This window comes from Bos mutus, unplaced genomic scaffold (genome assembly GCF_027580195.1).
Source record: "Bos mutus isolate GX-2022 unplaced genomic scaffold, NWIPB_WYAK_1.1 CTG487, whole genome shotgun sequence".
NCBI classification, from domain to species: Eukaryota; Metazoa; Chordata; class Mammalia; order Artiodactyla; family Bovidae; genus Bos; species Bos mutus.
In genome coordinates, this window is record NW_027219970.1 from 1 (window position 1) to 22,539 (window position 22,539).

Consider the following 22,539-nt stretch of genomic DNA (forward strand, 5'->3'; position numbering starts at 1 on the left):
CAGCACCCGCCTGGCCCGGCCGAGGACCACAGGGCTTCGGGACCAGGACCCTGGACCCGGGCAGCCCGGCCCGGCATGCCTGCGGCGGATCGGGCGTGGGGTGGGGTGGGGTGGGGTGGGGTGGGGTGGGGTGGGGTGGGCGGAGGGTGGTGGGCGGAGGTCTTGGCGCTCTCCCACCCTGGGACCCTCAGGCCCGGCCCCGCTCGGGGCCGCCGCCCCCTCAGCCACCTCCCCCCCCGCCCCCCCCTCCCCCCCTCCCCCCGCCCCCCCCCCCCCCCCCCACCAAGGCGCCCGCTGCTCAGGGCCACGTGGCCCGGGCTCTCTGGCCCGGGGCCGCTGGGGGCCCGCGGTCCTCTGAGCCTCCTGCGGGCCTGTCGCGCGCAGCCAGCCGTGGCCCTGGCGCCCATCCTGCCCGGCACCTGCCCGGTGCCCAAAGCCACCTGGAGCCACCAGCGCGGTGAACCAGAGCTCGTCCGCCCCCCCCCCTTCGCCCTCCGAGGCCCCCTTGCCCTTTACGCCGCCCTCCAAGCACAGGACCTTCGGGAGAGCAGGCGAGCGACATGCAGGCACACGGACAGACACACAGACACTCGCAGGCACCGCGCCACGTGAGACACCCGGCGGCGCCAGCCAGCGGCAGCCAGGGCCACAGCCATAGCACCCGTGGGAGGCGGGGTCAGGAGAGACAGAGACAGAAAGAGATGAAGGTTCAGAGACACACTCCCAAGGCGGCGCGAGGCAGATGCAGACAGACAGACAGACAGACAGACGAACACGCGCGCGCAGGGCACACGGGGAGGAGAGACACAGAGAGGAGACACGGCGACTGACAGAAGGCGGAGAGCGGGAGGCGGACAGGGGACGGGGATGGCATCCGCTCCGAGATAGACACACTGGCACAGACCGTGACACACCTCTCAGAGAGGCCGTGCGGCGAAGCAGCTTCCCTAAGGGAGGCGTCAGCCTTGGGCAGCGGGCCCGGCTGGGCGCATGGCGCCCTGGGGCTGGCAATCACCCGTGGGGACCCCGGACTTCCTCGCATCCGAGGTCTCAAAGGTCCCCGCCGGCAGCCCCCTCTGGCGAGACCCAGCCCCCGCCCCCAGGCCAGAGGGTGAGTGCGTGAGAGTGTGTGTGTGAGTGTGTCGGTGGGCGACGGTGGGGTCTGGTCGACTGGGGGCCGGGGGAAACCCAGAATGGAGGGGACAGGGTGTGGCGGCCGGGGGTTTGGAAGTCTGTGTGGTCCTCTTGCTGTCTGTCTCTCTCTCTCCCTCTTTCTCCGTCTCCCTTACCTGTGGTCTCCGGCTCTTGACCTTTCTCGGCGGCGGTGGGGCGGGGTGTGTGTGTGCGTGACTGTTTTGTGTGTGTGTGTGTGAGTGTTGTCTTGTGGCGCTGCAGAGACCCAGCGGTTGCCTGCGAGGATCGTCGTCGGGGTGGGGCTGGGGCGGGCGGGGGCTGCGGCTGCGGCGGGGCTGGGGCGGGGCCCCCCAGAAGTGCCTGAGGCCTGCCAAAGGAGCCCCAGAGAGAGCACCCCTCCTCCCCCGCCCTCGCCCGGTCCTCTGGTTTCCTGGAAGCGAATGCGGAGGGGCTCGCGGGCCGCCGGAGGCAACCCAGGTCTGCAGCGGGAGTCGGGGCCCGGCCCCCACCCGGGGGGGGCTGGAAGGCAGGCGACCGCTCTGGCGCTGGGGTGCGAGGGCCAGCGGCAGGTGGGGCTTGCGGGGTGGGGCGGGCGCTAAAGGAGAGGAGGCAAAAAAAAAAAAAAAAGAAAAAAAGCCTACAGCACCGGTATTCCCAGGCGGTCTCCCATCCAAGTACTAACCAGGCCCGACCCTGCTTAGCTTCGAGATCAGGCGAGAGATCGGGCGCGTTCAGGGTTGGTATGGCCGTGAAGCGGCGGCGGCTGCCGCCGGCGCCCTAAGAGCCCTGCGCTGCGCCTGCCTTTCGCTCCGACCTGCCGCTCGGGCCAGCCGGCCCGCAGCTCTCCGCGGGCGCGCGCTGCTGCGCCAGGCTGCGACCCGCGACCCGGAGTCGGCGGCCGTGTGGCGGCCGGCGCCCGCTCCGCCCCCCCGCACACCGCCACCCCGGCCAGCACCCGCCTGGCCCGGCCGAGGACCACGGGGCTTCGGGACCAGGACCCTGGACCCGGGCAGCCCGGCCCGGCATGCCTGCGGCGGCGGATCAGGCGTGGGGTGGGGTGGGGTGGGGTGGGGTGGGGTGGGTGTGAGTGGCGGGGGGGTGTGGCGGGGCGGAGGTCTTGGCGCTCTCCCACCCTGGGACCCTCAGGCCCGGCCCGCTCGGAGGCCGCCGCCCCTCAGCCACCTCTCCCCCTCCCCCCCCCCCCCCCCCCCCCCTCCCCCCCCCCCCCCGCCACCCCACCAAGGCCCCCGCTGCTCAGGGCCACGTGGCCCGGGCTCTCTGGCCGGGGCCCGCTGGGGCCCAGCGGTCCTCTGAGCCTCCTGCGGGCCTGCGCAGCCAGCCGTGGCCCTGGCGCCCATCCTGCCCGGCACCTGCCCGGTGCCCAAAGCCACCTGGAGCCACCAGCGCGGTGAACCAAGAGCTCGTCCGCCCGCCCGCCGCCCTCCGAGGCCCCCGCCCTTTACGCCGCCCTCAAGCACAGGACCTTCCGGAGGAGCAGGCGAGCGACATGCAGGCTGCGGACAGACACACAGACACTCGCAGGCACCCGCCACGTGAGACAGCCCGGCGGCGCCAGCCAGCGGCAGCCAGGGCCACAGCCATAGCACCCGTGGGAGGCGGGGTCAGGAGAGACAGAGACAGAAAGAGATGAAGGTTCAGAGACACACTCCCAAGGCGGCGCGAGGCAGATGCAGACAGACAGACAGACAGACAGACGACACGGCGGCGCGCAGGCACACGGGAGGAGGAGAGACAGAGAGGGAGACACCGGCGACTGACAGAAGGCGGAGAGCGGGAGGCGGACAGGGGACGGGGATGGCATCCGCTCGAGATAGACACACTGGCACAGACCGTGACACACCTCAGAGAGAGGCCGTGCGGCAGAAGCAGCTTCCCTAGGGGAGGCGTCAGCCTTGGGCAGCGGGCCCGGCTGGGCATGGCGCCCTGGGGCTGGCAATCACCCGTGGGGACCCCGGACTTCCTCGCATCCGAGGTCTCAAGGTCCCCCCCGCCGGCAGCCCCTCTGGCGAGACCCAGCCCCCGCCCCAGGCCAGAGGGTGAGTGCGTGCGTGAGTGTGTGTGTGAGTGTGTCGGTGGCGGCGGTGGGGTCTGGTCGACTGGGGGCAGGGGAACCCAGAATGGAGGGGACAGGGTGTGGCGGCGGGGTTTGGAAGTCTGTGTGGTCCTCTTGCTGTCTGTCTCTCTCTCTCCCTCTTTCTCCGTCTCCCTTACCTGTGGTCTCGGCTCTTGACCTTTTTCGGCGGCGGTGGGGCGGGGTGTGTGTGTCGTGACTGTTTTGTTTGTGTGTGTGTGTGTGAGTGTTGTGCTTGTGGTGGCGCTCTGAGAGACCCAGCGGTTGCCTGCGAGGATGCGTCGAGGGGTGGGGCTGGGGGCGGGCGGGGGCTGCGGCTGCGGCGGGGGGGCTGGGGCAGGGCCCCCCAGAAGTGCCTGAGGCCTGCCAAGGAGCCCCAGAGAGAGCACCCCCCCTCCCCCCGCCCTCGCCCGGTCCTCTGGTTTCCTGGAAGCCCGAATGCGGAGGGGCTCGCGGGCGCCCGGAGGCAACCCAGGTCTGCAGCGGGAGTCGGGGCCCGGCCACCCACCCGGGAGGGGGCTGGAAGGCAGGCGACCGCTCTCTGGCGCTGGGGTGCGAGGGCCAGCGGCAGGTGGGGCTTGCGGGGTGGGGCGGGCGCTAAAGGAGAGGAGGCAAAAAAAAAAAAAAGAAAGAAAAAAAGCCTACAGCACCGGTATTCCCAGGCGGTCTCCCATCAAGTACTAACCAGGCCCGACCCTGCTTAGCTTCGAGATCAGGCGAGATCGGGCGCGTTCAGGGTGGTATGGCCGTGGCGCGAGGCGGCTGCCGCCCGGCGCCCTAAGAGCCCTGCGCTGCGCGCCTGCCTTTCGCTCCGACCTGCCGCTCGGGCCAGCCGGCCGCAGCTCTCCACGGGCGCGCGCTGCTGCGCCAGGCTGCGACCCGCGACCGGAGTCGGCGGCCGTGTGGCGGCCGGCGCCGCTCCGCCCCCGCACACCGCCACCCCGGCCAGCACCCGCCTGGCCCGGCCGAGGACCACAGGGCTTCGGGACCGGGACCCTGGACCCGGGCAGCCCGGCCCGGCATGCCTGCGGCGGATCGGGCGTGGGGTGGGGGGGTGGGGTGGGGTGGGGTGGGGTGGGGTGCGGCGCGGAGGGGTGGCGGGGCGGAGGTCTTGGCGCTCTCCACCCTGGGACCCTCAGGCCCGGCCCCCGCTCGGAGCCGCCGCCCCCCCCTCAGCCACCTCTCCCCCCCCGCCCCCCCCCCCCCCCTCCCCCCCCCCCCCCCCCCCCCCCCCCAAGGCCCCGCTGCTCAGGGCCACGTGGCCCGGGCTCTCTGGCCGGGGCCCGCTGGGGCCAGCGGTCCTCTGAGCCTCCTGCGGGCCTGTCGCAGCCAGCCGTGGCCCTGGCGCCCATCCTGCCCGGCACCTGCCCGGTGCCCAAAGCCACCTGGAGCCACCAGCGCGGTGAACCAAGAGCTCGTCCGCCCGCCCCGCCGCCCTCCGAGGCCCCCCCTTGCCCCTTTACGCCGCCCTCCAAGCACAGGACCTTCCGGAGAGAGCAGGCGAGCGACATGCAGGCACGGACAGACACACAGACACTCGCAGGCACCGCCACGTGAGACAGCCCGGCGGCGCCAGCCCAGCGGCAGCCAGGGCCACAGCCATAGCACCCGTGGGAGGCGGGGTCAGGAGAGACAGAGACAGAAAGAGATGAAGGTTCAGAGACACACTCCCAAGGCGGCGCGAGGCAGATGCAGACAGACAGACAGACAGACAGACGACACGCGCGCGCGCAGGCACACGGGAGGAGGAGACAGAGAGAGGAGACACCCGGCGACTGACAGAAGGCGGAGAGCGGGAGGCGGACAGGGGACGGGGATGGCATCCGCTCGAGATAGACACACTGGCACAGACCGTGACACACCTCAGAGAGAGGCCGTGCGGCGAAGCAGCTTCCCTAAGGGAGGCGTCAGCCTTGGGCAGCGGGCCCGGCTGGGCGCAGCGCCCTGGGGCTGGCAATCACCCGTGGGGACCCCGGACTTCCTCGCATCCGAGGTCTCAAAGGTCCCCCCCCGGCAGCCACCTCTGGCGAGACCCAGCCCCCGCCCCAGGCCAGAGGGTGAGTGCGTGTGAGTGTGTGTGTGAGTGTGTCGGTGGGCGGCGGTGGGGTCTGGTCGACTGGGGCAGGGAACCCAGAATGGAGGGGACAGGGTGTGGCGGCGGGGTTTGGAAGTCTGTGTGGTCCTCTTGCTGTCTGTCTCTCTCTCTCCCTCTTTCTCCGTCTCCCTTACCTGTGGTCTCCGGCTCTTGACCTTTTCGGCGGCGGTGGGGGGGGGTGTGTGTGTGCGTGACTGTTTTTGTGTGTGTGTGAGTGTTGTCTTGGCGCGCCTGCAGAACCCAGCGGTTGCCTGCGAGGATCGTCGAGGGGTGGGGCTGGGGGCGGGCGGGGCTGCGGCTGCGGCGGGGGGCTGGGGCGGGGGCCCAGAAAGTGCCTGAGGCCTGCCAAAGGAGCCCCAGAGAGCACCCCTCCACCCCCGCCCTCGCCCGGTCCTCTGGTTTCCTGGAGCCCGAATGCGGAGGGCTCGCGGGCGCCGGAGGCAACCCAGGTCTGCAGCGGGAGTCGGGGCCCGGCCACCCACCCGGGAGGGGCTGGAAGGCAGGCGACCGCTCTCTGGCGCTGGGGTGCGAGGGCCAGCGGCAGGTGGGGCTTGCGGGGGGTGGGCGGGCGCTAAAAAGAGAGGAAAAAAAAAAAAAAAAAAAAGAAAGAAAAGCCTACAGCACCGGTATTCCCAGGCGGTCTCCCATCAAGTACTAACCAGGCCCGACCCTGCTTAGCTTCGAGATCAGGCGAGATCGGGCGCGTTCAGGGGTGGTATGGCCGTAGGCGAAGGCGGCTGCCGCGGCGCCCTAAGAGCCCCTGCGCTGCGCCTGCCTTTCGCTCCGACCTGCCGCTCGGGCCAGCCCGGCCGCAGCTCTCCGCAGGCGCGCGCTGCGCCAGGCTGCGACCCGCGACCGGAGTCCCGGCGGCCGTGTGGCGGCGGCGCCGCTCCGCCCCCCCCACACCGCCACCCCGGCCAGCACCCGCCTGGCCCGGCCGAGGACCACAGGGCTTCGGGACCGGGACCCTGGACCCGGGCAGCCCGGCCCGGCATGCCTGCGGCGGATCGGGCGTGGGGTGGGGTGGGGTGGGGTGGGGTGGGGTGGTGGGGTGTGAGGCGGAGGGGGTGGGCGGAGGCGGAGGTCTTGGCGCTCTCCCACCCTGGGACCCTCAGGCCCGGCCCGCTCGGAGGCCGCCGCCCCCTCAGCCACCTCTCCCCCTCCCGCCCGCCCCTCCCCCGCCCCCCCCCCCCCCCCCACCCCACCAAGGCCGCCCCGCTGCTCAGGGCCACGTGGCCCGGGCTCTCTGGCCGGGGCCCGCTGGGGCCCGCGGTCCTCTGAGCCTCCTGCGGGCCTGTCGCGCAGCCAGCCGTGGCCCTGGCGCCCATCCTGCCCGGCACCTGCCCGGTGCCCAAAGCCACCTGGAGCCACCAGCGCGGTGAACCAGAGCTCGTCCGCCCCGCCCTTCGCCCTCCCGAGGCCCCCCCCCTTTACGCCGCCCTCAAGCACAGGACCTTCCGGAGAGCAGGCGAGCGACATGCAGGCTGCGGACAGACACACAGACACTCGCAGGCACCCGCCCGTGAGACAGCGGCGGCGCCAGCAGCAGCGGCAGCCAGGGCCACAGCCATAGCACCCGTGGGAGGCGGGGTCAGGAGAGACAGAGACAGAAAGAGATGAAGGTTCAGAGACACACTCCCAAGGCGGCGCGAGGCAGATGCAGACAGACAGACAGACAGACAGACAGACACCGCGGCGCGCAGGCACACGGGGGAGGAGAGACAGAGAGGGAGACACCCGGCGACTGACAGAAGGCGGAGAGCGGGAGGCGGACAGGGGACGGGGATGGCATCCGCTCGAGATAGACACACTGGCACAGACCGTGACACACCTCAGAGAGAGGCCGTGCGGCAGAAGCAGCTTCCCTAGGGAGGCGTCAGCCTTGGGCAGCGGGCCCGGCTGGGCATGGCGCCCTGGGGCTGGCAATCACCCGTGGGGACCCCGGACTTCCTCGCATCCGAGGTCTCAAAGTCCCCCCGCCGGCAGCCACCTCTGGCGAGACCCAGCCCCCGCCCCAGGCCAGAGGGTGAGTGCGTGAGTGTGTGTGTGAGTGTGTCGGTGGGCGGCGGTGGGGTCTGGTCGACTGGGGGCAGGGGAACCCAGAATGGAGGGGACAGGGTGTGGCGGCGGGGTTTGGAAGTCTGTGTGGTCCTCTTGCTGTCTGTCTCTCTCTCTCCCTCTTTCTCCGTCTCCCTTACCTGTGGTCTCCGGCTCTTGACCTTTTCGGCGGCGGTGGGGCGGGGTGTGTGTGTCGTGACTTTTTGTGTGTGTGTGTGTGAGTGTTGTCTTGCGCGCCTGCAGAACCCAGCGGTTGCCTGCGAGGATCGTCGAGGGGTGGGGCTGGGGGCGGGCGGGGGGCTGCGGCTGCGGCGGGGGGCTGGGGCAGGGCCCCCCCAGAAGTGCCTGAGGCCTGCCAAAGGAGCCCCAGAGAGAGCACCCCCTCCACCCCGCCCTCGCCGGTCCTCTGGTTTCCTGGAAGCCGAATGCGGAGGGGCTCGCGGGCCGCCGGAGGCAACCCAGGTCTGCAGCGGGAGTCGGGGCCCGGCCACCCACCCGGGAGGGGCTGGAAGGCAGGCGACCGCTCTGGCGCGCTGGGGTGCGAGGGCCAGCGGCAGGTGGGGCTTGGGGGGTGGGGCGGGCGCTAAAGGAGAGGAGGCAAAAAAAAAAAAAGAAAGAAAAAAGCCTACAGCACCCGGTATTCCCAGGCGGTCTCCCATCCAAGTACTAACCAGGCCCGACCCTGCTTAGCTTCGAGATCAGGCGAGATCGGGCGCGTTCAGGGTGGTATGGCCGTAAGCGAGGCGGCTGCCGCCCGGCGCCCTAAGAGCCCTGCGCTGCGCCTGCCTTTCGCTCCGACCTGCCGCTCGGGCCAGCCGGCCGCAGCTCTCCGGGGCGCGCGCTGCTGCCTTGAGCTGCGACCCGCGACCGGAGTCGGCGGCCGTGTGGCGGCGGCGCCCGCTCCCCCCCGCACACCGCCACCCCGGCCAGCACCCGCCTGGCCCGGCCGAGGACCACGGGGCTTCGGGACCGGGACCCTGGACCCGGGCAGCCCGGCCCGGCATGCCTGCGGCGGATCGGGCGTGGCGTGGGGTGGGGTGGGGTGGGGTGTGGGGTGGGGTGTGGGGCGGCGGAGGGGTGTGGGCGGGGCGGAGGTCTTGGCGCTCTCCCACCCTGGGACCCTCAGGCCCGGCCCGCTCGAGAGCCGCCGCCCCCTCAGCCACCCCTCCCCCCCCCCCCCCCCCCCCCCCCCCCCCCCCCCCCCCCCCCCCCCCCAAGGCCGCCGCTGCTCAGGGCCACGTGGCCCGGGCTCTCTGGCCCGGGCCCGCTGGGGCCAGCGGTCCTCTGAGCCTCCTGCGGGCCTGTGCGCGCAGCCAGCCGTGGCCCTGGCGCCCATCCTGCCCGGCACCTGCCCGGTGCCCAAAGCCACCTGGAGCCACCAGCGCGGTGAACCAAGAGCTCGTCCGCCCGCCCCGCCGCCCTCCCGAGGCCCCCCCTTGCCCCACGCCGCCCTCCAAGCACAGGACCTTCCGGGAGAGCAGGCGAGCGACATGCAGGCACTGCGGACAGACACACAGACACTCGCAGGCAGGCACCCCGCCCGTGAGACAGCCGGCGGCGCCAGCAGCAGCGGCAGCCAGGGCCACAGCCATAGCACCCGTGGGAGGCGGGGTCAGGAGAGACAGAGACAGAAAGAGATGAAGGTTCAGAGACACACTCCCAAGGCGGCGCGAGGCAGATGCAGACAGACAGACAGACAGACAGACAGACGCGCGCGCGCAGGCACACGCGGGGAGGGGAGAGACAGAGAGGGAGACACCGGCGACTGACAGAAGGCGGAGAGCGGGAGGCGGACAGGGGACGGGGATGGCATCCGCTCGAGATAGACACACTGGCACAGACCGTGACACACCTCAGAGAGAGGCCGTGCGGCAGAAGCAGCTTCCCTAAGGGAGGCGTCAGCCTTGGGCAGCGGGCCCGGCTGGGCGCAGCGCCCTGGGGCTGGCAATCACCCGTGGGGACCCCGGACTTCCTCGCATCCGAGGTCTCAAAGGTCCCCCCCCCGGCAGCCTCTGGCGAGACCCAGCCCGCCCCAGGCCAGAGGGTGAGTGCGTGAGTGTGTGTGTGTGTGTGTCGGTGGCGGCGGTGGGGTCTGGTCGACTGGGGCGGGGAACCCAGAATGGAGGGGACAGGGTGTGGCGGCGGGGTTTGGAAGTCTCTGTGGTCCTCTTGCTATGTTACATAAACAGCTGTGTGGTACCCCATTCTCAATCCTGAACCAGTCAGTTGTTCCAAACAGTGTTCTAACTGATGCTTCTTGACCTGCATACAGCTTTCTCAGGAGACAGGTAAGGCAGTCTGGTATTCTCATCTCTTTAAGAATTTTCCACAGTTCGTTATGATCCACACAGTCAAAGGCTCTAGCATAGTCAGTGAAACAGAAGTAGATGTTTTTCTGGAATTCCCTTGCTTTCTCTATGGTCCAGCTGCTAAGTCACTTCAGTGTCTGACTCTGTGGGACCCCACAGACGGCAGCCCACCAGGCTCCCCCGTCCCTGGGATTCTCCAGGCAAGAACACTGGAGTGGGTTGCCATTTCCTTCTCCAATGCCTGAAAGTGAAAAGCGAAAGTGAAGTCGCTCAGTCCTATCTGACTCTTAGCGACCCCATGGACTGCAGCCTACCAGGCTCCTCCATCCATGGGATTTTCCAGGCAAGAGTACTGGAGTGGGGTGCCATTGCCTTCTCTGATGGTCCAGCAAATGTTGGCAATTTCATTTCTGGTTCCCCTGCCTTTTCTAAACCCAGCTTGAATATCTGGAAGTTCTTGGTTCACGTACTGCTGAAGCCTAGCTTGGAGGACTTTGAGCATAACCTTACTAGCATGGGAGATGCGTGCAATTGTCCAGTGGTTTGACAATTCCTTAGTAATGCTCTTCTTGGGGATTGGGATGAGGATTGACCTTTGCCAGTCCTGTGGCCTCTGCTAGGTTTTTCCAAATTTGCTGATATATTGAGCGCAGCACTTTAATAGCATCATGTTTTAGGATTTTAAATAAGTCTTTTGGAATTCCATTCCCCCCACTGGATTTATTGGCAGCATTGTTTCCTAAGGCCCACTTGACTCCACACTCCAGGATGCCTGACTCTGAGTGAGAGCCTACATCATTGTGGTTATCCAGATCATTAAGATCTTTTTTTGTATAGTTCTTCAGTGTATTCTTTCCATCTCTTCTTGATCTCTTCTGCTTCTATTAGGTCATTACCAGTTCTGTCTGTCCTTTATTGTGCCCACCTTTGAATAAGATGTTCCTTTGATATTTCCAATTTTCTATGGCTACCGACTTAAAAAAAATTACTTATCTATGCACCCACTAGATTAGGCACCAAGTTTGCCACAAAACTTCCTGTTCATAATCCAGCACTAGCCCCCAAAATAAGGAAATTGTGAACATGTGCTGCTGCAGAAGAACAAAAATTCTGAGGTAAAGACTCCTTATCCTTAAATAGTTTGCTCTAAAAAAACTCTCCATAACATCCTTAGGAAGCCCTTGTCCCGGATACATGGCCATGCAGCTGTCAGGCGTCCTCATTGCCTCCATCCTGCACCCGCTTCCACACAGCAGACACACTGTACTCAATCACCCCATTTCAGAACAGGAATAATTTGTTTCTATGAATATGATTTTAATAATGTGCCATAAGTATTCAGTAATTAAAGTTTTCTCCAAATCAGGAAAAAATCCAAAGTAATCAGCAAATATTTTGTGTGTATATATATGTATACTTACACATATAATTTAAAAAAATTCCCTTTCTGTAATTTAGTTCTGACTTCTCAGTGATAGAAGCAGGGAAGGACTCAGTGTCAAAGCACACTGTGATAAGACTTTTTCAGGGCAATCAGTTTCTTGTGAATTACTCATCAGGCTTGCTCCAATTCCACAAGGACTCCACCACAGTCACCAGGATGGAGAAAGATTATTGGTTTTCTGTGTGCTCCTATTTTGGCCTCTTCACTTAGAATACAAATCTTTTCTTTCAAATCCATCACGGCTGCATCTATATTATCCACCCTAAGAAAAGGAAATAAATAAGAACACATCTGAAATCATAAAAACACCAAATTATAGTTTTGTAAGACTTAGAAGAAACTTTGCAAACTCATGTGTCTAACTCCTCTGCCTTTGGGCAGAACCATTCTTTAACCATCACAAAAATAAGGTTAATACTTCTAGAGACCAAAAAGGAGGTTGCTAAATTTTCCTAGGTGAGGAACCACAAGCTTAAGAATTTTCTCCATTAGTAAACATTTCTCCTTAGGGCCTAAATGATGTCTTCTCCACTTCGTAGTATGTTCTTGTGACAACACTATTGATGAGTCCTCACAAATTATTTTTCCTAAGAGCCTTGGGTTCCTCATTTATAAGAGGGAGATGAGGCCTGCCATATAAATGGCCAAGAGATCAAAATGGGATAACAGATAAGCAGCTCTTAGCACCATTTATAGAAGGTACTCAACAAATACCAGTGCTTCCCTGATCTCCAAACCTCCCATCTGCCAAACTGTCTGGTTATTACTTTTATTTTGGCCATGCAGTGTGGCATGTGGGATCTTAGTTCTCCGACTAGGGAACTGTGAGCATTTCCAGGGAGTTACTGAGCATGGGGGTGGGTTTGTGCTGTTCTGTGCTTCGGCACTCAGTCGTGTCCAACTCTTTGTGACCCCATGGACTGCAACATGCCAGACTTCTCTGTCCTTCACTGTCTCCCAGGGTTTACTCAAACTCACGTCCATTGAGTCAATGATGCCATCCAACCATCTCATCCTTTGTTGTCCCTTCTCCTCCTGCCTTCAATCTTTCCCAACATCAGGGTCTTTTTCAGCGGGTCAGCTCTTGACATCAGGTGGCCAAAGTATTGGAACTTTAGCTTTAGCATCAGTCCTTCCAATGAATATTCAGGGTTGATTTCCTTTAAGATTGACTGGTTTGATTTCCTTTCAGTCCAACGGACTCTCAAGAGTCTTCTCCAGCACCACGATTTGAAAACATCAATTCTCGGTGATGGCTGGCTCTAAACTTTGCAGTCTGACTAATAGGCATATCAATTAAAGTTTATATAAGTCACTTCACTCATGTCCGGCTCTTTGCGACCCTATGGGCTGTAGCCTGCCAGGCTCCTCAGTGCATGGGATTATCCAGGCAAGAGTACTAGAGTGGGTTGCCATGCCCTCCTCCACATATGTATATATATACATACACATACATTGTGTGTGTATAGGTGCATATGATGTCAACTGTATGCATTACTTGTATTTGCTTTTTTATTTAAGATGTCTTAGCAATTTTTCCATGTCAGTACATAGAGGTCAACAACTTTCAACCTACTACATAGTACCCTAAATAATTATTTCACAGAAATAAAAAGGTGACCTAATCCTTCCCGTAGTAATAAACATTTGGACTATAAGAAGGGAAGTGAGCTCTTCTCAATGGTTTGGTGATAAACTATGCGTCCCTGGTGTTGCCTGTTGAACAAAAGAGTTTGGTGCAAGTTTGTGGACACCACTCCACTGGCATCTGAGGCCACATGCATGTAGGAGGGACAGGCAGAGACAGATATAAATATTCTAGAGTGAAACTAAGAGATATGGAGGACAGCTTCATATATTCTAACAAACCTGAGCTAAAGAAAAAGAGACCAGCTGGAGTAAGAGTAGAAACATTTGAAGAGATATCTGATAATTCTACATAATTGAAGAGAGAGATGAGTTCTCAAAAGTGCACCTGAGAATGAAGCAGGATACAGATAAACCAATACGAATACACATAATAGAGAAACCTAGTGGGCTGCCGTCTATGGGGTCGCACAGAGTCGGACACAACTGAAGCGACTTAGCAGCAGCAGCAGCAGCAGCAGCAGTTAACATCAATGATACAAAGAATATTTTAAGAGCTTTGCAAGGCAGGAACAGAGGCACAGACATAGAGAATGGGCTTGTGGACACAGTTGGGGGAGGGGAGGGTGGGACAAATTGAGAGAGTAGCATTGACATATATACACTACTATGTGTAAAATAAATAGTTGTGGAGAAGGAAATGGCAACCCACTCCAGCATTCTTGCCTGGAAAATCCCATGGACAAAGGAGCCTGGTGAGCTGCAGTCCATGGGGTCACAAAGAGTCAGGATTGAGTGACTGAGTGTGCACACACACACACACGCACGCACACACACACACACACACACACAACTTCTGGACATTAGCTGATCTGACCTCCAGGAGACTAAGAGCCTGAGGTTGAAACTTGCAAGGCAACCCCCCAGGTGAACTCTGAACTTTGCTAGCTAGCTCTTCTCTGTAGGCAGAGTGCGGTGAAATAGACATTGTAAGAGAGAACTGTGCTGTTATTCTTGTCTGAGGTCGTACTCCAAATCCTCTTTCATAAGAAAGACCTGATTTTGATGAACTTCTTAAACGTGATCGTGTCGAGTTCATTGGTGTTAGCGTCCTCTTTGCTGTGATCAGTAGACTGATTTGAGAGTCGTATCATCACTGTGTAATGAGACTGGACACCACTGTTTGCCTTCTTTTCCTGTCATCATGTGTGTGGGCGTTGGGGGAGAGGGAATCCATTCCAGATTCATGAATAAATGATTTTTAAAATTTTGCCCTGAATAAAAAAAAATAAATAAATAAAATAAAATAAATAGTTGGTGCGAAGCTGCTGTATAAAAAGAGCTCAGCTCGGTGCTCTGTGATGATCTAGAGGTGGGATGGGTGTGGAGGGTGAGAGTGAGGCTCAAGAGAGAGGGGATATACATATGCATACAGCTGATTCTCATTGTTGTACAGCAGAGATTAACACAGCATTGTAAAGCAATTACATTCCAATTAAAATAAGAAAAAAAAAAAACTGTATTTAAAGCAAACATTTTCCCAAATGCTGATGACAAAATATAACCTGAGCTTGTTGTTCAGTTGCTCATTTGTGTCGGACTCTTTTCGACCCCATGGACTGCAGCATGCCAGGCCTCCCTGTCCATCACAATCTCCTGGAGTTTGCTCAAACTCATGTCCATTGAATCAGTGATGCCATCCAACCATCTCATCCTCTGACTCCCCCTTCTCCTCCTGCTTTCAATCTTTCCTAGCATCAGGGTCTTTTCCAATGGGTCAGCTCTTTGCATCAGGTGGACAAAGTATTGGAGCTTCAGCTTCAGTCTCAGTCCTTCCAATGAATATTCAGGGTTGATTTCTTTTAGGATTGATAGGTTTGATCTCCTTGCTGTCCAAGGAACTCTCAAGAGTCTTCTCCAGCACCACACTTTGAAAGCATAGTGATCAACCTTCGGTGCTCAGCCTTCCTTATGGTCCAGTTTTCACATCTGTACATGACTACTGGATGGCTTGAGCTGGCCCAACCAAATCTTTGTGTATCACTTCATGTTGTTCATAGTGTACCTGATCTCAAGCCCATCTTCAATATGCTTACTTGTATGCTCTGTATAACAGTAAAATGCCTTTAAAACTTTATTTTAAAAAAATATTTAAATAATGTCATTAATCTTATGGGGATACAATAAATGATTGCTAATTGGATTGATGTCTAATTATTCTCATTTTAAAGATGTAGAGTCTGATGCACAGAGTGATTAATTTTCTTGAGGTCATATGGAATCCATGAGTATAATTTGTGAGATATTTTGAGTTTCCCAGATAAAAAATATCATGAAAAAAAAGACCCCTGCTTACACCACCCCCTCCCCACAAACTAAATGACAACAAAAAGGCTCAAAGGAGATATAACAAGCAAAGGCAATATGTGCCTGTTATTGGGATTTTCAATCAAAGAAAGACCCTATAAAAACTACAGAATAACAAATTTGAATATCTACTAGATATTTCATGATATTAAAGGGTTACCATTAATTTTGTCTTAGGAGCCATTATGATTTTGTATAAATATGTAAAAAATGCAATAAACACATACATACAACTGAACAATTTATGGATTAAATTACATAAGGTCTAGAGATGGCTTTACAGTAACATAGGAAGAGGGAAATGCAGAAACTAACAACATTGTAAAGAAACTATACTCCAATTAAAAAAAAAAAATGAAAGCAGTTCATTCTCACTTTCCATAGAATTAGTCAAATAGAAGTTCCTTCACATGCATCTTCTTTCTATATACATGTAAGTTTTTCATTTTGAAAGGTAACTTTTCAGAAGTGTTTATTAGAATGCACACTTACTTTGCTACAGTTACGCTTAAATCTACTAGCCTCATTAGCATGCATTTCTTCTCCAAGACTGTCAAACTTTCAAATAATTATTTGCAAAATGGTTAGTTACAGTGAATGGCCAATCATACCAAGGCCCCGGGTCTTTCAGAGAAGTGTCACCAGATTCAACCACCCCTGTGTAATGCACTCGGGGTGCTGCCCCTCGCCGCTGGACTGCCCCAACCACTGGCTGCAGCTGTCCGCACTTGCCAGCAGTACCAGATCCCTATGACTGACTGAAACCACCCGGGGAGGGGCGACAGTCTCAGGGACCACCCCCACAGGAGCACACCCAGAGCAAGCGGGTGAAGGACCCAGGCTCTGCTGGGGGGCTGGGTGTCTGCTGGGAGCCCTGGCTGCCAATCAGCCTCAACAAGATTTCCTCGACATTTACTACGGCATCTGATGGGTGAACAGGAGTGGCCGGGACTTCCATGCATAACTGAACACATGGGGAACTGACTTGCATTCTGACTTGGGGGCTCCACAGATGCCTTTGCTCTCAGCCCCTCAATCTGCTTCCCCAGGGCCAGCCAGAATCCTACCTCCTCTTGGGGGCACTTGGGCCTCTTCTCCGAGGTCCTGGTCTTGGTCTTGAAGCTCCTCTGGGCGTTGGCAGGGTGCTTGGCCTCGGGAGGGAGGTTCAGAGACTTGGGCCTGCCCTTGTGTTTGGGCCTGCACTCCTGTCTGCTGGGGCCGCAGCCGGCCTTGGTGGGTGGGCAGGCCTTGGGGGAGTCGCCAGGCCCCAGTTCCGTCCACTCCTCCACTGCCTCCTGGCACTCGTCCATCTCCAGGTGGTGCATATCATGGGCCAGGTAGCCCAGCCCCTCGCAGTCCGTGCCCTGCAGGTAGCTGTCATCCTCGGGGCAGTAGCGGATGTAGTAGGTGATGCCCTCCTTCTCCAGGCAGCCCCGAGTCGTAGTCCTTCTCCTCCGAGGTTTTGTTCACGTAGTCAGAGCTGGAGTCCCTGTCGGGGCTCTGGTCGGGGCTGCCCTGCTCAGCGGACGCAGGCTCTCGGGCCACAGGGCTGCCAGCTCCAGGCCGCTGGGCACGTACTGCTCCAGGGCCAGCTCTTGGTCCTCGTTCTCAGGATCCAGGGCCTCTCTTGCCCTGAGGTCCAGTAGGCTGCTCGAAGCACTCTGACGCTTCAGGTGGGCCATGGCGGGGCTCACACTGCCGTCGTCACCAGGAGGCAGCCACTGCAGTCAAGAAGCGGGACAGGAGAGTCAGATCCCATCCCCAAACAGCCAACCCGAGGAGCCCACCCAGAGGTAACTCGTGTCTATTCAAATGGCAGGATACCCCTCCTCAGCTGACTGTGGTGTCAGGACCAGCACATGCTCTGCCAAGGAGACAGAAGGGCACCAGGGCTGGAGGAGGAAAAGGGGACCCTGGGGACTTCCCAGGACACCTGCTGCTGCTATTGCTAAGTCGCTTCAGTCGTGTCCGACTCTGTGCGACCCCATAGATGGCAGCCCACCAGGCTCCCCCGTCCCTGGGATTCTCCAGGCAAGAACACTGGAGTGGGTTGCCATTTCCTTCTCCAATGCATGAGAGTGAAAAGTGAAAGTGAAGTTGCCCAGTCGTGCCCGACTCTTAGCGACCCCATGGACTGCAGCCCACCAGGCTCCTCCATCCATGGGATTTTCCAGGCAAGAGTACTGGAGTGGGGTGCCACCCCAACTCCCTGCTCATTCATGAACACTCTGATTTGATTAGCATATAGTTAACTTACAATGCTGTGTTAGTTTCTGGTGTACAGCAAAGTGCTTCAGTTATATATATCTATGTGTCTGTCTGTATATATATGTATATACACACATATTCTTTTTCAGATCCTTTTTGGATATAGTTCCCTGTGCTGTACTGCAGGTCTTTGCTGACTGTCTAATTTATATATAGTAGTGTGTATCTGTTAATACCAAACTCCCTATTTATTCCTCTCCCCAGCCTTTCTCTTTGGTAACCATGGTTTATTTTCTATGTCTATGAATCTGTTTCTGTTTTATAAATAAGTTCATTTATATCTTTTTTAGATATGATGATACTATATGATATTTGTTTTTCATTTATTTACTTCACTTAATATGATCATCTCTAGGTCCATCCATTGCTGCAATTGGCATTCTTTCATTTTTTATGGCAGAGTACTACTCCATAGTATATATGTACCACATCGTCTTTGTTCATTCATCTGTGGATAGACATTGAGGTTGTTTTTATGTTTTGGCTATTGTAAATAATGCTTCACTGAACACTGAGGTGCATGTATCTTTTTTTGGATAGGAATGGGGTTTCTGGATCATATAGTAGCTCTATTTGTAGTATTTTAAGGAACCGCCATACTGTTCTCCATAGTGGCGGCACCCACTGACATTCCTAGCATCAGTGTAGGAGGGTTCCCTTTTTACCACACCCTCTCCAGCATTTATGATTTGTGGACTGTCTAACAATGGCCTCTCTGGCTAGTGTGAGATGGTACCCCACTGCAGTTCTGATTTGCATATCCCTCATAAGAAATGAGTCGGACACGATTGAGCATCATCACTTTTACTTTTATGCATTGGAGAAGGAAATGGCAACCCACTCCAGTGTTCTTGCCTGGAGAACCCCAGGGACCGGGGAGCCTCGTGGGCTGCCATCTATAGGGTCGCAGAGTCGGACATGACTGAAGCGACTTAGCAGCAGCAGCAGCAGCACAAGAAATGATGCTGAGAATCTTTTCATGTGCCTGCTGACCATTACACTCATGACTTTGTGAAGATGGTTCCTGGGTTAAGGAGCCCAGGTGACTGAGACAACAGGTCATAAAATCAAGTTATTTGTTCTCAAAAAGAAAAAGAGAAGCTTTCATTCCAAAGACATTATGAAGCCAAAGAGGAGGTGCCCTACCCCTTCCAAATCTAATCTGCTGCCCCGGAAGCCCATCTCCAATCTTCCCACCGCTTGCCTCCAACTCCCAGCACACACAAGCTTCTGCTTCCTCCTCACTCCAAACAAAATCACTCACTGGATTTGCCAGGAACCGTCCAGGCTGAATTCCACACAGAGACACCGGACATAAGCCCCAGCTTCACAGGCTTGATGGGGTGGGGCCTCAGGACAGAGTAGGGGGGAACACTAGAGGGAGGACGGCCACCAGGAGAAGGGGGCACCCAGGAGGGTGCAAGGGATGTGGCTGACATTTCAGGCGTACAGGTCATGATACGGCAGGGCACTGCAAAGATCCCATGGGCCCAAACCGGGGAGGTCCTGAACCCCACCATCCAGAACCCTACATTTTATCTCACAAAACATACAGAGTTCCTGGGCAATTCTCAACAGGCATGTTGACTCAGGATTTCTCTTTCAGCCCCTTGGGGAGACAGTGGGGGAAGGGAGGTCAGTGGAAATCTCCTTCCTGTCCTCTAGGGAACCTGAATAGCTCACGTGTGGCCGTGTCTCTGAAGCAGCACCAGTGCTTACCCAGAGCAGCCCACACACCAGATACGGTCCCACAGCAGGAAAACTGTCACTGAGATGGACCCTGCAGGGTCTGAGCATCCTTCTGTGTCACCCCATCCCCAAACCTGAAACTGATGGGCCCATTTCAGAGACCTGCTCCCAGGGAGAGGCAAGGTGTCCAGTGTTTCCTAGAACATGGGTGACCTCAGAGGACGCACCAAGAGCACCAAGCATCATTTCACAGCAGACTCCCCATGTTCACTTTGCTGTACAGCAGAAACTACATCATAAAGCAATCACAGTCCAATAAAAAGATGACAGGAGAAAAATAAAAGTGGCAATAATCTTAATTTTTAAAGAGCATAACCTTTCTGGAAACTAATTTGCAACTGGGAATCAAAACCTTTCAAAAGACTGGCCTGGCAATTCCAAATCTAGGAATGTACACTAGATAAACAATGGTGTATATGTACAAAGTGAAAGTGAAAGTCACTCAGTCGTGTCCGACTCTGCGACCCCATGGACTATACAGTCCATGGAATTCTCCAGGCCAAAATACTGCAGTGGGTACCCGTTCCCTTCTCCAAGGGATCTTCCTAACCCAGGGATCAAACCCAGGTCTCCCACATTACAGGCAGATGCTTTACCAGCTCGGCCACCAGGGAAGCCTATGTATACAAAGGTATAGCCTAAAAAGGATGTCCATTTCACCATTACATTGTTTGAAATAAAGAAAATTTATTTGTTAATGTACAAATTACATATTACTGAAATGTCCAATAATATGCAATTTGTACATTATGATAAAATAGTGATGAGTATTGCAGTCATTAAAAATGATATTATTACAACCATTTCATGGAAGATACAACATGTTAAGTAAAATGCACATGTTATAAAATATTATACTCATTTATGAAAATATATATTTATATTAAATAATTGCATTTGTGTAAAAAAACAACAAATCAAGGTTACAGATGGTGGCCAGACATGCCCGCTTCAAGGGGAGATGTCCAGTCCCTCTCATGGGGAGTTTGCATTCCTGGCAGCTGGGGTGGGGGCACCGCTCACAGGCTGGGGAAGTGAACACATTTCCTGCCCCCCAGGTGGCATGCACATTGTCCCCTGGAACAAACAGATGTGGCCAAGGACAGCCCACTTCTATCCACAGTTAAAAAAATGGAGGCTCCTTCCTTCTCTTGCCTCAACAAAGAAATCCAGGTGGCCAAGCCACTGCAGCAAGTCGGCTGAGAAATCATCTTGTGTCCTGCTGTCCAACAGTGATGAAATTTTATACACACGACATCAGGTCTTTTCACTCAAGATATGTCTCCCTGTTTATTTGAGCCTTGAGTGTCAACAGCACTGTGGGTTTCTTCATAGCTGTAGACACAGGAAGCTCATTCTAAGACGTTTAGTTTTTGTATCCACGGGGAATAGATTTTCTCTATCTTATATACCTGTCGTTGGTACAAAAAAAAAATATCTACTGATCTTGTAAAAGCCTTTTTGTTTATTTTTGGCTGTGCTGCATCTTACTGCTTGAGCTCTTCTCTAATCAGGATGCATAGGGGCTGCTCTCCAGTTGTGGTGCACGGGCTTCTCACTGCAGTGGCTTCCCTTGTTGGGGAGCATGGGCTTTAGTAATTGAGGCACGTGGGCTCATTAGTTTTGGCTTCTGGGCTCTAGAGCACAGGCTCAATAGCTGAAGAACAAAGGCTTAGTTGCCCCACGGCATGTGGGATCTTTCTGGATCAGGGATTGAACACATGTCTCCTGCATTAGCAGGCATGATTCTTTACTGCAGGGCCACCAGGGAAGCCCGAAAAGCCCATTTTAAAATTTCAATACTTTTAGTTGATCATTTGATTCTTTTTTCCAGCACTCTGGCTGCACTGCCCTTCCTTTTACATGATGGAGGTACTGGGGCATCCCTGACCTATTCCCAATTGTAATGAAAATGCCTTTAGTTTTTAAATTTTTTTTTTATTGCAGTCTAGTTGCTTTACAATATTGTTACTATCTGCTGTACAGCAAAGTGAATCAGCTACACGTATACATATATCCCTCTTTTTCGGATTTCCTTCCCATTTAGGTCACCACAGAGCATGTCATACAGGCTTCCCAGGTGGTGCTAGTGGTAAAGAACCCATCTCTCAATGCAGGAGACATAAAAGATGTGGGTTCAATCCCTGGGTCAGGAAGATCCCTGGAGGAAGACATAACAACCTACTCTAGTATTCTTGCCTGCAAAATCCCATGGACAGAGGAGTCTGGCATGCTGCAGTCCACAGGGTCACAGAATCGGACACAACTGAGCCAACTGAGCACACACACACAGAGTGAAGTAAGTCAGAAAGAAAAAACAAATATCATATATTAAGGAAAATGTCCTTTTTAAAGACAGGGCTGGCCCAGGGTGAGGTAGGCATGGTCCTTGCCTCAGGCGCAAGATTGAACAGGGTGCCAAAAAACTCAGGAATCAAAATAGATACAATTTTAATGCAAGACTTAAAAAAATAAAAATTAATGCAAAAAAAATCCACGATGAACAAGATAGTAAAATGTTAAAGACAAGATTGATTATTACTGATTTGTTTTGGGGGGGCTCAGGCTCCAATACAGAGAAGGCAATGGCACTCCACTCCAGTACTCTTGCCTGGAAAATCCCATGGATGGAGAAGCCTGGTAGGCTGCAGTCCATGGGGTCCCACAGAGTCGGACATGACTGAAGTGACTTAGCAGCAGGCTCCAATAGGGCTTGGCTGGCCTCTGTGAACGATCCTATTTTTTTTTTTTTTTTTCAAGTTTTCCCCATTACGGACTTCCTTGGTGGCTCAGTGGTAAAGAATCCACCTGCACAATGCAGGAGACGCAGGTTTGATCCCCTTTCTGGGAAGATCTCACATGCTGTGGCGCAACTAAGCCCGGGAACTGCAACCACTGAAGCTCGCGTGTCCTAGAGCCTGTGCTCCGAAACAAGAGAAGCACTTGCAATAAGAAGCCCGCACACTGTACTAGAGAGCAGCCCCTGCTCCCTACAACTAGAGAAAAGTCCGAGCATCACTGAAGACAGCTATAAATAACTAACTAAATGAAATTATATATAAAAAAAGAACCACCCTTCCAATGCAGGAGACTCGGGTTTGATTCCTGGCCAGGGAACTATTAATAAGCTCTCACATGCTGAGGGGTAACTAAGCCCGTGCCCTACATCTAGAGAAAGCCCACGTGCGGCAACAAAGACCTCGTGCAGCCAAAATTAAAAGAAAAGTTTTCCCCATTAAATAGAGTACTGTGTTGGCTTTCCCAGCACTTGGTGGTGCAAACCATTCTTTTGTCTGTGGATGCAAATGGAAGGACCCAGGTTGGTCACCCAGGACAGAAGTCACATTGTTGGTCTGCAGAATTAACCTATGGCACACTTGTGGTGTAAGAGATAGAGTCTCCTATTAAAGATGAAAACAGGAGGTCCTTGTTTCAA

General features: G+C 56.1%; 1 long non-coding RNA gene, 1 other non-coding gene and 3 pseudogenes across 2 annotated transcripts in view; all 5 read right to left on the reverse strand.

Annotated features, from left to right (window-relative positions):
• Positions 1-1,768: 1,768 nt before the first annotated feature.
• LOC138987037 (5S ribosomal RNA) lies at positions 1,769-1,888 on the reverse strand (annotated as a pseudogene).
• Positions 1,889-3,864: 1,976 nt separating this feature from the next.
• LOC138987036 (5S ribosomal RNA) lies at positions 3,865-3,979 on the reverse strand (annotated as a pseudogene).
• Positions 3,980-5,933: 1,954 nt separating this feature from the next.
• On the reverse strand, positions 5,934-6,050 carry LOC138987035 (5S ribosomal RNA; annotated as a pseudogene).
• A 1,951-nt stretch (positions 6,051-8,001) lies between these two features.
• Positions 8,002-8,119, reverse strand: LOC138987034 (5S ribosomal RNA). The gene has a single exon (XR_011463517.1). It is a non-coding gene; the product is annotated as a 5S ribosomal RNA (ribosomal RNA).
• A 2,879-nt stretch (positions 8,120-10,998) lies between these two features.
• The window catches only part of LOC102269315 (uncharacterized), a 32,737-nt gene continuing 21,196 nt past the window's right edge, over positions 10,999-22,539 (reverse strand). The window contains exons 3-4 of the long non-coding RNA XR_011463516.1: positions 16,154-16,807; positions 10,999-11,394 (exon numbers count right to left, since the gene is read on the reverse strand). This is a non-coding gene — a long non-coding RNA (uncharacterized lncRNA). The remainder of the gene's footprint in view (positions 11,395-16,153; positions 16,808-22,539) is intronic.